Genomic DNA, 17863 nt, shown 5'->3' on the forward strand with positions numbered 1-17863 from the left:
AAGACAGTCTTTGGACCCTTAGCCCATTGTTGATTCCGTCAGGCTACCAGCCTCTCATGGAGTTGATGATGTGGAACGGTCCTCAGAATATACAGCCAGGTAAGTGGATGTATGATTTGAAACAGCCAAGTATTCGTGGAATTTGCACACAGTATGAAGGAGGTACAGTCAGGGAAGATCATTATAGGTCACCGAGAATTCTTCTGCGTTGGCTAAGAGAAGTGTAATTGTGCCTAGTCTTCAGATCTTCATGTTTCTTCTTTTACTATGTTTGTGTTCCTACTCTTCTTTCTTCACGTCTCTTCTTTCTCTTGATATAACTATTGTATTTTGGATAAGGATATCAGTAATTGTGGACAGGTAGGTTACCTGTTTGGTGACACTATACATGGAACTTGAGTCGTTGTGTGTGACTCAGATTCCTCAGCAGTGAATGCCAGGTGACTGCAGAAGACGGCGGAGGACCGCAGAAGAAAGGAAACACAGCTGACAATTCCGTACAGCTATTAGCAGTTCCGCTGTAGGCTTACTTGACTGTATTTTGTGTTCGGTTGGCTTATCTCGTCTCCATCGTGTAGTGCAACAGTGGTGACAAGTCATCAGTGGTCATTTAAATACCCATGTTGCCCCGAACGAGCAGCCCTGTTGCGGCGACCGCCTGTTACCTGCGCCATCATCTTCTGCCGCCCGAGATCTTCAGGCCTCCGATGAATAGCCCAGTTGTTTGCCCATGTCTGCGACCGGGCTTTGGTTTACAGACGGCGTCACATTAGCCTCCCGTTCCATCCGCACATCATGTTGTTGCCTCCAGTGTGTCTCGCAAAGGTTTTTTTTTTTTTTTTTTGCGCATCCTGTGCTCACTAATGCCCACAGTTAGTTTCCGATCTACAACAAATACTATACAATACACAATACAACATTACTGACATTTATGAAATATAAAATTTTAAGATGCACTCACTAGTGAGGTCATTTACCTTTACATTTATTATTATTCTATTTGTATTATTAGCCAAGACACTCACGTATTTACTGTTATTATCCTTTGGCTGTGCTCCTGTTTCCTTTGCTCTGTCCATAATGTTCCTGTCTTCTTTCTCTCCTTTACAATAAATTTTGCACTCCTAACTTTGTTTCTGAAGTATTTCCTGTATCCTATCATTTGCCTGTTGATCCCTATCTGCCTTAAGTCTTCTTCTATTTCATGATACCAATTTGTTTTCTTGCTTGAGCTGTTTACTACATCAAAAATTTTCTTTGTAAGTCGGTTGTTGTCCATTCTCTGTATGTGCCCATAGAAAGTTAATCTGCGTTTTCTGATCGCGTCTGTTAGTCTGTCAATGTGCTGGTACAGCTCTTTGGTAGGTCGCTTCATCCATATGCCATCTCTGTGGATTGGTCCAAATATTTTTCTGAGAATTTTGCGTTCTATTTTTTCTGTGTCTATGATGCCTGATGCTCCAATTGTGGTTGTTTCTGACGCGTACAATGCTTCTGGTAATACAACTGTTTTGTAGTGCCTAAGTTTGGCCTGCCTCGATATGCTTTTCTTATTATAATGTGACCATGTGAGTTTGTATGCCTTCTGGAGTTTCTTCGTTCGTTCCATGTTAGCCGCCTTGTTTGATCCTCCCATTTGTATGTACTCCCCTAAATACTTAAATTTTTCGACTCTTTCTACGGATCCATATACAGTATGCATGGTGTGTACATTGTTGGTCTGTCGTTCCATATATTGTGTCTTCTCGTAAGATACCTGCAGACCTTTTTTGGCAGCTATTTCATGCAAGCATTCCAGTGCTTCCTTTGCCTCCTGTGTATTATTGCTGAGTATGGCTATATCATCTGCAAATGCCAGACATTTTATGATTGTTTTGGTTTCACGTGTTCTTCCCAGCTGTATTCCTTTAACTTGTTCCTCCCACTGCTTGATAATTTTGTCTAACACCATGTTGAACAGGATTGGTGAGAGCCCGTCTCCTTGTCGGACACCTGTGTGTATGTGGAAGGGTTCCGAAATTTCTCCCATGAACTTAATCTTGGAGGTAGTGTCTGTAAGCGTCTGTTGTATAAGTGCCCTGGTTTTTCTGTCGATACCATATTCTTCCAGCACGTCAAAGAGTGTCTGTCTGTCTATGGAATCATATGCTTTTTTAAAGTCCACAAAGGTAACTACAGTGTTTCTTGCCTGTCTGACTTTCAAAAGTGTTCTCAAGTTCCAGATCTGTTCGATGCATGATCTCCCTTTTCTGAAGCCTGCCTGGTATTCCCCAATTTGCAGATCTGCTTGTGGTTCTAGTCTGTTTAATAGCACCTTAGAGAAAATTTTGTATGTAACTGGTACTAGCGAAATGCCTCTGTAATTGTTTGGATCTGACTTATCACCCTTTTTATGTAATGGATATATATATATATATATATAGGAATATGCTTCTGCCTAAGTCAATGAATTATTAAATATCTGTTGGCACCTGTACAGCTATAAAAATATATGTTCATTAGTTGTTCATTCAATAATAGACTTAATCCTCACCAAATCCCAATGTTAATAGTTGCAAATACTACTTGTTAAACTACTTGTTGAACTACTGGCCAGTAGGATGTTCATATAAGTCTAACTACTATACTGTCTTGGTTATCACAAGAGTGTCCGATCTCATAGCTCTTGGTTTACATTTTGGATGTCGTCGTGAATATCTGTGAACAATAAAGTGCACGTCTGCACACACAAACATATACAAATGTATGATTAGGTGGGCCTCTTCTTCATTTCATGCTTCTGGCGTGCTCCTGTGGACAATCATACCACATAGCAAATTTTGTGCAAGTCGGCTTTCTGATATCTTTTATTTTAATTGCACTTTCACAAACCTTTTCTCATGGTTTTACTCAATAATACCTTCTCTTCTCTGTCCCAATTTTCAGGTCTGCTGCTGTTACCATTCTCTGGTGGTCTCTTCTTTTGATCTTAATAAAATTACATTTTGTTTTATTAGTGGTACCTGGAAATATAAAGATTTAGTACATTATATAAAATCATGCTCATCAACACGACTGCCATGTCCTTATGTATTATCCTCTGTGTCCTGTGCTTTGAACATACAGCTTCAGATTTTTCCTTTATTACATTTTACGTGTCTATATCCCCTTATTACACTTCCATTTCATGTCCCTCTAACACTCAATTAATAGTTCGGTGCGCTCGTGTGGAATTTCGCAGAACTGGCCACCATGTACACAATTATTCCGTCTCTTTGGATAGCATAAGTACAACTGTCCAATGCAAATAACGGTGCGCTCTCGCGTAGACACATTTAGTTGGCCACCTATTGAACTCCTGTTTCTCTCAATGGAGACAAATCATACTTGGACGACATACCTGCGTGTTACCACAAACCCTATTAGCAAGTCACTCATTTATGATCGTATTGCTAAGCATGTAAAATAGAGACTCATTTCTGATTTCTTTTCTTACTGACGTTCTCTCCCAATACGTTCCACATCAATTGGTTAACAAATTTTATCTATTCACGCATTTTTACAACATTTTTGCAGTACCACACGTTTCTCAATTTCGCTTTATTCCTTCATGGACAGATAGAACATTTAAAACTCTAAACACCTTTTAAAATTGTACATTCAGCTTGCTGTGCACATATTTATAGACTACACAAAGAAACATCGCCAAATTTTCTTACCCACGACATCTCGCCCTTTTATGTACTGTAGTACCTCTTTCAACAAGATAATATTATAGAAAATATGATAAATCTACAGATCCTTTCAGTGTAATACTTAACTTAATTGCGAACTATTTACAATATACTTTAAGGTCGCCATACCAACTCACTTTAATTCGTCTTCCTCATTCTACGCTATTTTGCAGTGCTCTCCCAGGGTTGGGTGGTCTAATTTTAACTGATTGTTTCCGATTCCTGTTTTTATTCGTTCCACTCCATCCTTGGTCCGACCGTTGACAAGTTTCTCTATAGTCGCCCGATGATGCGCCATTATTTTGTGGCTCCCATCTCTGGTCATTTTGTTGCCTATATTCTCTGCCGTAGTTCTTCCACTGCCCATTATTTCCTCTACGATCTCTCTGGACCATTTTTTGGTGAGGTGGATGATTTACATTGTTTTGCCTCCGTTGTTCTCCCTTCTTACACTTTGCACGTCTCTCTGCCTACGTTTTTCTCGTGCCTGCTGCTCGTTGAAAGCGAACTACAACTCTCTTAGGATACCTTAGAACCCTTCTACATCACTTCCACATCTGCTGACGAGAGTTTGCAGGTGGGAAATTGGCAGCTTCATGTAATATAATCTTATGACCTCAGCCGGTGTGCATGGGTCGTCCAATTACCGGTTTTTCTTGGTCAAGTTTCCGAAAAACTTCACCGGACTACAGAACCCGGAACTCTCCAAGTCTCTACTCATCATTATTTCCTGTTTGATCCTGTCCTGTGTCTCCTTGGAGCAGTATTTGTTTAAAAATGCGTCACGAAACTCTTCGTATGACGTGCGTTTTTGCAATGTTCCGCATGCATTCCACCGTCGTTCCCTCGATATGTGAACATACGAAGTCCACTTTGTACATCAGAGGCCAGTGAGGAGGTAATGACAAATCAAATCGACCAATAAAGGTTTTCGGGTGTAAAACATTACCCTCGTCTTTGTAAAGCTGAAATTTTCGTACAGAGACAAAATGCTTAAAATCGAAAATTTCATTAGAGTTTCTTCCCACTCGGCCTATCACATTCTCACTTGGCGCTAACGTTCCCAGTCTACCGTAGGCTTGGGCATCCCTCTTCTATTCCCTATTACGTTTTCCTCACTGGAGAAATGTTCCATGGTGTTCATTATCGGGTAACAATTATGCTTATGAAATATTTCGTTGCTGTTCTCCGAATTTGTAATTTGCGATCCAGTCGTGCCCTGTGTAGACGCAGGAATCATATCTCTAGCGATATTTCGTTGCTCTGCAGATACACTTTCAGTCTGTAGTTGACGAGCAATTCTAATATCGTCTTGGCTTGAACGTGATCGTGTAGAGTTTGAACTGGCTTTTGCGGTTTCTGTTGTTTCCAAATCGCCTACTACTTCTTTTCTGAGAGGTGATTTTTGTCTTGGTTGCGACCTGACTTCATGAGATAATTGCTTAATTTCGCTCTGTATGTTCTGTTTAAATTGGGAGAGCTCCTCGGTCAATGCCTTATTTCGTGCAATTTCCGTCTTTTGCCACTGCGTTCTTTCTACTTGTTTCACGCGCCTCAGCAACTTCGTTAATGCACATATACCTATCTTTGTCGTATTTTCTGATTTCTCTAATGTTTCAATAGCAATCCGCTTTGCACCCCTCGCTAGTAATCGCGCCCCGCTCGCGGTTCTTCTGACCTCCACAATCTCTCGCTCTAGTTTTGTTCGGAGTGTCACTACCTCATTTTTCACTTTCCTCGTCTCATGTTTTATTGATTGAATTTTTAGACTAACGTTTTGTATTTTATTTCCCATTTCTGAGCTGACCTTCTGCGTCTCAGCACTAACGTTTTGAATTTGACTTCCCATTTCAGAGCGTACTTCATGATTCCCTCTTTTTATTTGATCTGCCAATTCCGCACGTACTTCATCATTCATCATTCCTCTTTTTTATTTGCTCTCCCAATTCAAAGCTGACCCTTTAAATTTTATTTCCCATTTATTTTAGGTATGAAAGGATGTCCAACAATGCCTACGCTATCTAAATCTTCTCTCCTACTGTGACTTTCCATTCCTCTACTCTTAGGTGATATTCTTCCATTTTCCCTTTCCATTTCTTGTTATTCAATAAAGTCATCAATCACCGCACGTCTCTGATATGCTGCCTCGTGACGATGCCACTGACGGCGATCTACCTACATTATATTCCCGTATCTTTACGATTGCCTCACTGTCTCGATGTTCCTCATCTTCGCTATCAGATTGCCCATCACGAGCTTGACTTTGTCTGTCATCCTCAAAAAATTCCCTTGGATCGGTATTCCCCTCACCTGTGCCTTGTACTGCTAACATAGCTAACTATTTCTCATCCCATAGTCTCTCTTGACCACCCTGTATATCTGCCATTCCTGTATTGTTGCAACTCGTGCGCTGTTGTGCTACTATGCGCGCTTTTGCCCAAGTTAACGTGGACTGACCCCTGATAACAATTCTCTCTTAAATTACACACAATTTACAATACCCACATTTATTATGTAAGCGCACGTAAGATAAATATCTACAACAACAACATAAAAACCAAACTAATGACAACGTCATGAACGAGCAGTGCCGTTACAATACAACAAAATACACTGACACATTACATAACATAAATCAATAAATTGCAGCCAGTGGGCTAAAGCGCAACGCCTCTGAAAAAAATACATTACAGTACACAAATATTATTTTGTAATGCTATCGTGTGACTTTACCACTGCAAACTACACACGTAAGCTGGTGATCACTATCAATAACACTTAAACATTAAATGCGAAAAAAATTTGAAAATTTCCGAGGTTTCAAACTACTTTGTGACTACTAGCAGAAGAATCTAAGAAGGATCCTGGCAGGGTAAAACATATCCAAGATGCTACTCCAGGAGGGTGTAAAATGAATGTGCACAGCGGAAAAAAATCAACGCTAAAATGAATATTTGTCCCTCCTGACTACCCCTGACGCAGATCTTAGGATCTCTTAATGGACTATAACATATAAATTGCAACCTAAACATAAATGAATGATTAAGGCAACTAATACTCCTAAATGATAAACTTCGTTCCTGCTTATATATTTATTGTAGATGAAAAAAACCTTTATATCACAAAGTTTACATTTCCTAAGTAAATTTACTAATCAATTGCCCAACTCTGCCCCTTATTATGACTGTGCGATCTAATATCAATAACGCGAAATGACTGACATCATCTACGTACCAAACACTAGATGACACTACTTTCAGAGATGATCTGTGGTAGTGTGGAACCTCAGAGAAAATGAACAAACGTGATCACAGCTGTTTAGCTTTTAGAGCTCTAATAAGCCGAAGAAATTTGCGATATCATCGTATGTACTGCGTCTGGTGCGTCGGCGTGCTGGTTCTCGTACACGTCTGCGTCGATGGAAAAACTCCAGCCACAAAAAGAAAACCTCTTTCAAATACTGGGACGGCAGAAGCCAGTCCTCTAGCACGAAAAAACTCAGCGTGCGTAGTTTCCTCTCACCTGCGTCGAAGATTTTCAGCGTTCGGAAGTATTATCCGGTTATCCTTCTGGCTTCTACTACAGTGGCGGCCAACCGTCACCCTATTGTGCACCAGAGCTCAGGTGTCACGACGTCCGTCAAGCTACTTCCTGTGTTTAAGCAGGACCAACAGCTGTGCGGGCCTTCCACCCAGAGCTCCAATTCTGTCTGCGTTTCATCTTCACTGGCGTTCCAACCTCTACGAGTATAGGCAATCATTCATTACGCCGTTTTTATAATAAAGACACTCCGTCACCTTTCATGCAATAAGTGTAAACAATTATTTATAAGACATACGTGACAATTTCAGTCTCCTTTATATATTCATATATACGATGTACACCCTATCACATGATACCTAATTGTGTTTGTAGATCACGGCAAAGTATGTGGATGAGTTCTTTAAGGTGCGGAATTATAGCCACCTTACGATGTATTCGTCGTGGCATACTATCCATAGGCCACCTTACGATGTATTCGTCGTGGCATACTATCCATAGGTTCATCATGGAACTGCTGGTCCAGATTATCCCCCTCCTCAACGGGGATTCGGCGTAGATCCCTCAGAGTGGTTGGTGGGTCACGTCGTCCATAAACAGCCCTTTTAAATCTATCCCAGGAATGTTCGATAAGATTCATGTCTGGAGAACAGGCTGGCCACTATAGTCGAGCGATGTCGTTATCCTGGAGGAAGTCATTCACAAGATGTGCACGATGAGGTCGCGAATTGTCGTCCATGAAGACGAATGCCTCGCCAGTATGATGCCGATATTGTTGCACTATCGGTCGGAGGGTGGCAATCACGTATCGTGCAGCCGTTACTACGCCTTCCATGACCCACATGATGCCACCCCAAAACAGCAGGGAACCTCACCTTACTGCACTCGCTGGACAGTGTGTCTAAGACGTTAAGCCTGACCGTGTTGCCTCCAAACACGTCTCCGACGAGTGCCTGATTGAAGGCATATGCGACACTCATCGGTGAAGAGAACGTGATGCCAATCCTGAACGGTCCATACGGCATGTTGTTGGTCCCATCTGTACCGCGCTGCCGCGCTGTATGGTGTCGTGGATGCAAAGATGGGTCTCGCCGTGCACGCCGGGAGTGAAGGTGCGCATCATACAGCCTATTGCGCACAGTTTGAGTCGTAATACGACGACCTGTGGCTGCACTAAAAGCATTATTCAACATGGTGGCGTTGCTGTCAGGATTCCTCCGAGCAATAATCCGTAGGTAGCGGTCATCCATTGCAGTAGTAGCCCTTGGGCGGCCTGAGCGAGGCATGTCTTCGACAGTTCCTGTCTCTCTGTATCTCCTCCATGTCCTAACAACGTCGCCTTGGTTCACTCCGGCACGCCTGGACACTTCCCTTGTTGAGAGCCCTTCCAGGCACAAAGTAACAGTGAGGATGCGATCGAATCGCGGTATTGACTGCCTTGGTATGGTTGAACTACAGACAACACGAGCCGTGTACCTCCATTCTGGTGGATGACTGGAACTGATCGGCTGTCGGACCCCCTTCGTCTAATAGGTGCTGGTCATGCATCGTTGTTTACATCTTTGGGCGGGCTTGGTGACATCACTGAACAGTCAAAGGGACTGTGTCTGTAATACAATATCCACAGTCAAAGTCTATCTTCAGGAGTTCTGGGAACCTGGGTGATGCAAAACTTTTTTTGGTATGTGTCTATGCAATACCCCGTTGTTTGATGGATGGATAATGACAACAAAGTGAATCAACTTTCTGCAGCGATACAGCCAAGTCCTTCGCACTCAGTGGTTCTGTATGCTACGGAAACCTCATCTGTCTCTGCAAAACAACTGGCAGAGCTCGCACGCCACACTAACAATAACGATAACGGTCGGAAGCGCTGCGTCCAAACAACAGTAAACAACTGCTAACGACCCTTGCATCAAAGAACTTAGTGAGCAAGTGATATAGCTGTCACATGCTTCTCGTTGTTGCTGGTTCGACGCATTTCTCCATGTTAATCTATTCAGTGCAAGCGTCAGTCCCTTGTACCTGTTGCAACCCACATCCACTTGAACATGCTTACTGTAGCCGAGCCTAGGTGTCCCTGAGCCTACAGTGTTTATCTCCCTCCCCTCCCTCCCCTACGCACACATACACACATAAGCACACATTTCTCTCCATTCTGATGCGTCAGGATGTGTCCTATCAACCGGTCCCTTTTTCTACTTAAGTTGAGCGGTACATTTTTTTCCCGGTTCGATTCGGTATCTCTTCATTACTTATTCAACATATCCATCTAATTTTCAGCATTCTTCTCCAGGAGTCTATTCTCTTCTTGCCGCTACTGTTCATCATCCACATTTAACTTTTGTAAAAGGTTACACTCCAGACAAATACCTTCAGAAAGGACTTCATTGCACTAATGATGTCTCTAAATCGCGTTAGGCAAAGTCTGGGATGGTTCCTTTAAAAGGACAAAACTGATTTCCTTCTCTAGCCTTGCTTAATCCGAGTTTGTGCTCCGTGTCTAGTGACATCGTTGTCGACGGGGAATCAATCACGGATGTTTCTTCCTTTTTTCCTAACATTTTATATGTTTTAGATGACAGTTTCCTTGTGTTTGCCATTTTTCGCAGCAGCTGTATATAAATTGTGGCAGTTAGCAAGACTTTTTTTTAAAAAAAAAATGCAAGTTCACATTCTGTTTCAGCTGTATTTCTGCCTCCATTATTTACTACTTCTCGCCAAATCTCTCTTCCTCTACTGCCTGTGTTATGTTTCCTAATCTTATTTCCTCATCATAGTCTTAATTCGACTACTCCCCGTTAGCTCTATTTCAGTTTTGTTATTTATCTTAGTACTTCTTTTCCAGACACTATCAATCCCGCTCAGCTGGTATTCCGAGTGATTTGCCCTCTCTCTGATGGAACTACAACGTCATTGGCACATCTAAAAATTTTCTTCTCCTTGAATCTCAAATACCTTTCTCAATTTCTTTGGTTTCCTTCTCAGTTTGATCTAGTTACAGTTTGTATGGACATGGAAGATAGGCTACAGTCTTCACTGTCTTTGCAACTAGTGCCTTCCTTTCACGTAATTCCATAGTTACAACTGCAGTCTGGTTTGTGTTCATGTTTTAGACATGACTCCTACTCTAAGAGTTTTTAAGAGTGTATTCAAGTCAGTATTATTAAAATCTTTCCCTGAACTTGCAAATGCTATAAATGTAGACTTATCTTTCTTCAGGCTATCATCTGCAATGTTATCCTACATTTCTCTGAAACTCAAATTGATCTTCCTCGAGGTCTGCTTCTGTCAGTCTTTCCATTCTTCTGTAAATAATTCGCGTTAGTATAACGCAACCACGAATAATGAAACTAATGATTCGGTAATATTCACACCTACCTTCTTTGGAGTTGGGATTATTACGAGCACATGCTGAAAAGGAACGTCCCGAATTTTTAATGTGAAACCTCTGAAAATCTTTTAAAGAAATCAATCCTTATTAAAATTCTATAAGCAGTTGTGCTGTTTGCGTTTCGTTGTAGGTACTGAAGTTTCTTACTTATTGGTATGTTTTACTGCGCAGTAATTTAGTTGCAACGCTGGGTTTGTATCTTAGTATAGTATCTACTTTCAAAAATGGCTTAGTTGTTATATTTACTGTTATTGTGATGTTAGAATTGTCCTGAACTCGAATGGTTCAATACCTTTTCTTTTCTCTTCCACATGTGAACAATGGAAACGTACTATTCCTTAACTGATTTGGCGGTTACGATTTTCTGCCACGGGTTAGTAAATGGAAGTAGCCTGTGAGGCCGTGACCTCTACACAGAGAAATATCGACATCGTAATGTTCTATTCGATAAGCTGTTCGGCCGACTTTTTCAGCGTCTTAAAGACCTAGTTTCTCTAGCACACCACAAGGCGAACAGAGGACGACCTCGGGAAGTCAGCATACCTCAATTGGGGGAACATGTGCTCCATTTACTAGACGGTCTTGTTAGTACCAAATGAACATCTTCAGCGCGTCCAGGAACTGAGGCGAGAAGACCATCGTAGTAGATTGCGGTTCTGTCAGTGGCGCTTGCGTCAGTGGCCTGCAGATCTACTGTTTTCGTCACAGATTTTATTTACCGATGAAGTAGTTTTCACAAGACAGGATGTTGCGAACTTTCACAACCATCATGTATGGGCTTATGAAAATCTCTATGCAGATACAGAAAGAGGGCATTAGCATCGTTTCTCTGTCAACGTATGGGCAGGTGCTCTTGGTGATAAATTACTGGGGTCACACATCCTATCACGTAGGTTAAGTGGGGCTAATTACAATCAGTTTATTGTGTAAGTACATGTCATGTCAGCAAAGACTACAAATGTGGTTTACGCCCGATGGTGCGCCAGCACATTTCCTCCGAAGTATGCATGAACGTCTGACGCTGACATTTCAGGACTGCTGTATTGGTTGGAGAAGCCTCACACCTTGGCCTCCCGTTTCCCCGGAGTTCAATCGCCTAGATTTCTGGATAGGGGACACTAGTCCAGGACGACCAAGTCGAAAGGTGTTAGCTTCGCACAGGGCTCAAACTAAGGGCCCCAACTTCTTAACTCTGATCGTGCCGAACAAAATTACCACAGGATACTCCCAAATAACCCCAGTTAATTTCCCTCTTTGATGGATTAATAACGGCGCACTTAACTTGATGTCAGAGAGACCGAAAATCCTAAGTCTTCTGTACAGTAATAATGAATTCCATTTACACGCACAAGTTTCACAAACTGCTACATTTACAACATTTATTGAAAGTGCCATCTCATAGCGTCATTTCAGGCACGGCATCGCCGCACTAACTTCTGTCGTTCCTGTACCAAAGCCCCGGTGTCGTTTGTCGCAGGAAACGAGTATTCTTCCCACGAGATCCTCTTCATTCTCCATAGGCGTCTCGTGCATATGGCCCCACAAGAATAAATCAAATTTGGTGTGATCAGGTGAACGTGATGGCCGTGAAACAGGACCACCTCTGTGTATTCACTTTTCCGGATACGTCTGATCCACGTGTTCACGAGCTCTCTGTCCTGTGTTGATGGTCTTCAGAACTGATGCGTGGGGACTCTCATCCCCCCCTCCCCTCCCCAAACGTGACTACTGTGACTATTTAGCATTCTATCTCTGGTGAAATAGCTTCATGCGCGAACTTTACGTACACAGGAAAGGGAGGATGGGCTGTAAGGCGCTTCAAGAACCGTTGGCAGGAACCGACACGGGGTCTGAAATCAGCAGGAGTCAGAGCACGAACTTTCTTTGGTAAGGAGTGTAGCTGTATTTCCCATAATACTCGCCACACAGTAGAACCCACCCTGCGAAACATTTATTTCAAATGCAAAGATCGAGTGCTGATTCCACTCGAGCGAGCACTGCATCTTGTAAGTCGGGAATCCGTGTAGTTCGTCGTCCTCCTCGGTCGTTGTACTGCTGTATCAACTGCCCCGATTCATTTAATCGTTGGAACAGTCTTGGAAACATGGAGAGAGCCTGATGTCTTCTATGCGTATATTTGGACTTGCACAACCTTACCGCTTCCCTGTTGCTCCATTTGATTGTGCATAAATGAAAATCACGTCTGCAAGCCTCGTCACCGGGTACAAGTCCATTTGGTTAGGACTGATCGACATTAGTAAACACAGACTGCAGTCTGCTACGATACAGACATTGTACATGAGAATTTGTCATGTCAGTGCACAGTACGCCATCTTGATTGGATTATTTGAAGTTATTATCCCACCTCTTTACGTAGGTGCTCGTCGGTATTGCCTACCTGCAACACAGCGACGGGTACACGTATTCCACTGTTAGAAGTATCAGAACAATTTCCGCTTATTACGTTAGACTCGGTCCAGCCAAACGCAGCATGTCATTCTCAATGCGCAGAAGCACTCAGAAGCAAAAGTAACTTCGGGTGTACGCTAATGTAGTGTTATAGAACTCTTATTTTTCATAATAAACAGGGTGGGGAAAAATTGTATTACGAAATTTTAACCCTGGATAGCTGATTCCAGTAGGAACAAAAATCACTAATGTTGTGCAGGTCGACAACTCACAATTTTTAAACTACTGAAACTTGGTGCCACACTCTCCGATTGGTTGTGGGGTTGCGCTGTTGCCGGATGTCCGCGAATGCTTTGTCTGCCGGAGATCGCGATGTATCCAAGCGTCCCGCGCGCCAGCCTTCCACTCTGGGGGCGAATCCGCCGGGTCCCGACACATCCATTGTAGTTTCGTGATAAGACGTACGGGGTAAAAACCCGTTAACAGCTGTCACTCCGCGTACAGAAAGTCTTTTACAAATTGCGATGGCCCTGAAAAGGACCTTTTTTGTAGCTACGAAATTACAGATTAAGAAAAAAGCAGTAATAACTGAGCTCAATACACTGGTCTGGTGATTTAATTATAGTTAACGAAGAGTTGATTTTATATAAAAGAGAGAGAAGAAACAAAACGACTCTGGGAAGAAATACGTTACAGTTTCACAAAAAAATTTATTTTCTGGGTAACCGGGCTTGCGACGTCCATGTCCATTCCTTTGCTGTCCAGGACCATTTAAATATTATTTCTAATGTGCATTTCAGAAAATGGTGTTTCGGAAACTTTTAATAAAATTTGACTACGAACAAGTATTAGTTCCTTTGTAAATTATAAGCCGACCTCTGCGGTAAAGAAATAAGCAATTTTCATTCAGATATTATTTTATTTTCTCTCAGCTCTTTACAACTCTCTAATCCTAGCAGTTCACGTACGTTCGTAAAAAGCACTCAGCACTCCGTCTTCAGGCCCCAAGTGTCCCATCGGGACCATCCGACCGCCGTGTCATCCGCAGCAGACGATGCGTATAGGAGGGACGTGTGGTCAGCACACCGTTCTCCCGGTCGTTATGATGGTTTACTTGGAACCGAGCCGCTATTATTCGGTCGAGTAGCTCCTCAATTGGCATCACGAGGCTGAGTGCACACCGAAAAGGTGGCCCGGATGGTCACCCATTCAAGTGCCGGCCACGCCCGACAGCGCTTAACCGATGTAGCCACTAGGGCAAGGCCATTGCGTAAGTTCCTAAAAGATTCAACCTATATGTTGCTTCCTCCTAAATTTACCATTACGGTAAAGTAAAAGAGTTTCGAGATCACACGGATGATTACCACAGTCGTTCTTCTCTGGGGACCTTTCGCGTCTGAAACAGGGAATGGAGAAATTGACCATGGAGCACAAAGTAGCCTCCGCCACACACCGTAAGGTGTGCCAACCCCCAAGATCTTTGCGGTGGTCATTTCCGCTGCTGCCTGCAGCTGTCATCCACCGCAGCACGGGAATATAGGATCCGTTCACCTTGAGGCTTTCTTTTTTATTGTTGAAGCTGTTCTCCTGTTAGTGCGTTCTATAGTTTCTCTGGACAAGCGGGTACAATAGCCCTTCTCTACAGCAAGAACTTCCGTGTCGGCGAATTTTACTAAGCGGTCGATCTCACATCGCGCGTGCTAATTTTGTATTGTCCATGCCACTCGGCGACGAACTTTTTCACTCTTCATCTTCTGTTCTTTGATAACACGTTTGTTCTCCTGTATGATTCCCAGTGGTATTTACAACTGCGCTGTGGTGTGTTTTCGTTACGCAGTGACAGTTGCAGGGCAACGGAAATCAGAAAGCAGCACCAAAAGAAATGCTTTGACTGCCAGGTCTGTTCGCCGCCCTTAGGCATTGTGAGCAGGTGACACGAGCATAAGATAGGTGTGCCTGCATTAGACTTGCGTAACTGAATAAATTTTGGAATGGAAATCCTAAACAATCAACATTAAAGTCAAGCAATTAGCTATTTACTATCGTTACTTACCAACAACTAAACAAAAAGTGTGCAGCAGGTGGAGTGGTGCATAAACATCGAGACATGACCGACATGTTCCTCGTTTAAGGTGGCCCCTGCTTTCAAGAGTCAAGCTGTTCCATTCCAGTGACGCAGATGTCCTCTGTGAAAACACCAGAGAGAGGATCTGTGTTCATACTGTTTGGCCAGCAGTACAGATAGCACTTCTGTTTTCACATCTTGGTACGTCCACATTAACGCTGGCGGCTGTTGTAAACTCGTATAGAAGTATCATAGGACAAAGTTTTTGCTAATTGACACTATCTGCTTTATACATAAGAAAACTGTTGGAAAGGTGCTTCTATTAATTGCAAGTTGGGTAGAGTTTGAAAGTTCGCTGCACAAAAGAAACTTCAGGCGCTGCATTATGCAAAGAATGAACACTGTCAAACACTGCAAGTCTATGAACAAAATTCCAGTCGATCGTATTGCTACGAGAAATATAGTCAAACACCAAACAAAGTCCGAGCTTGCAGTGTATGTCATCAACACTTGGGTAGTAGGCGTGTATATTATCAGAATATAGATTGAATATTTTAACTTCTCTCCTCATTAAACTGAAGTTAGATACTTGAATGGAAACTTTTGGGCGAAAGAAGTCGCTTCCCAATATTTTCACAAAAATATCTCACACACTCCCAGGTATAAATTTAATTAGTAGTTGAATTCTCAAGTGTATAAAACAAAATGATTAGTCAGTTACAGTTAATAATCATACTCTCTCGGCCTCTCGATGTCGAAGTCAGCGCCTCGAACCAAATTTCTGAGGCTCTGCAGAATTTCGCGATCGTCGAGTCTGAAAAGTCTTAAAATAGTCAGAGGCATAATAGTACGCCGCGGGAAGCCGTCTTGGCTGTTACGACGTACTCATTGTGCAACATGGGAACAGATAAAAGTCCAAAACTTAATCTCTAGCAATAGAGCATAAACGACCTATTGTAGGCTTCACTGATTTCCCTGAATACATAGTTCCCTGAGAGTTGCGACTCACCAAATAACTTTCCCGGTCACAGACAAATAACCAAAGAATTGAACGTACATGAAATTATATTTTTCCATAAACGATCCTCATAGCTACATTTCAGGACACATCATCCTCTTGTATGAGATGAAATGAGATGAAATGTTAGCATAATTAATCCAATTACATTCCGTATTCAAAATGGAAACCCAGTTCTAAGCAAAGAAGGGAAAGCAGAAAGGTGGAAGGAGTATATAGAGGGTCTATACAAGGGCGATGTACTTGACGACAATATTATGGAAATGGAAGAGGATGTAGATGAAGATGAAATGGGAGATACGATACTGCGTAAAGAGTTTGACAGAGCACTGAAAGACCTGAGTCGAAACAAGGCCCGGGAGTAGACAACATTCCATTAGAACTACTGACGGCCTTGGGAGAGCCAGTCCTGACAAAACTCTACCATCTGGTGAGCAAGATGTATGAGACAGGCGAAATACTCTCAGACTTCATGAAGAATATAATAATTCCAATCCCAAGGAAAGTCGGTGTTGACAGATGTGAAAATTACCGAACTATCAGTTTAATAAGTCACAGCTGGAAAATACTAACACGAATTCTTTACAGACGAATGGAAAAACGGGTAAAAGCTGACCTCGGGAAAGATCAGTTTGGATTCCGTAGAAATATTGGAACGTGAGGCAATACTGACCTTACGACTTTTCTTAGAAGAAAGATTAAGGAAAGGCAAACCTACGTTTCTAGCATTTGTAGACTTAGAGAAAGCTTTTGACAATGTTGACTGGAATACCCTCTTTCAAATTCTAAAAGTGGCTGGGATAAAATACAGGGATCGAAAGGCTATTTACAATTTGTACAGAATACAGATGGCAGTTATAAGAGTCGAGGGACATGAAAGGGAAATAGTGGTTGGGAAGGGAGTGAGACAGGGTTGTAGCCTCTCCCCGATGTTATTCAATCTGTATATTGAGCAAGCAGTAAAGAAAACAAAAGAAAAATTCGGAGTAGGTGTTAAAGTCCATGGAGAAGAAATAAAAATTTTGAGGTTCGCCGATGACATTGTAATTCTGTCAGAGACAGCAAAGAACTTGGAAGAGCAGTTGAACGGAATGGACAGTGTCTTGAGGATATAAGATGAACATCAACAAAAGAGAAACGAGGATAATGGGATATAGTGGAATTAAGTCGGGTGATACTGAAGGAATTAGATTAGGAAATGAGACACTTAAAGCAGTAAAGGAGTTTTTCTATTTGGGGAGCAAAATAACTGATGATAGTCGAAGTAGAGAGGATATAAAATGTAGACTGTCAATGGCAAGGAAAGGGTTTCTGAAGAAGAGAAATTTGTTAACATCGAGTATAGATTTAAGTGTCAGGAAGTCGTTTCTGAAAATATTTGTATGGAGTGTAGCTATGTATGGAAGTGAAACATGGACGATAAATAGTTTGGACAAGAAGAGAATAGAAGCTTTCGAAATGTGGTGCTACAGAAGAATCCTGAAGATTAGATGGGTAGATCACATAAGTAATGAGGAGGTATTGAATAGAATTGGGGATAAGAGGAGTTTGTGGCACAACTTGACAAGAAAAAGGGACCGGTTGGAAGGACATGTTCTGAGGCATCAATGGATCACCAATTTAGTATTGGATGGCAGTGTGGAGGGTAAAAATCGTAATGGAAGACCAAGAGATGAATACACAAAACAGATTCAAAAGGATGTAGGTTGCAGTAGGTACTGGGA

This window comes from Schistocerca piceifrons, chromosome 2 (genome assembly GCF_021461385.2).
Source record: "Schistocerca piceifrons isolate TAMUIC-IGC-003096 chromosome 2, iqSchPice1.1, whole genome shotgun sequence".
In the NCBI taxonomy this organism is placed as follows: domain Eukaryota; kingdom Metazoa; phylum Arthropoda; class Insecta; order Orthoptera; family Acrididae; genus Schistocerca; species Schistocerca piceifrons.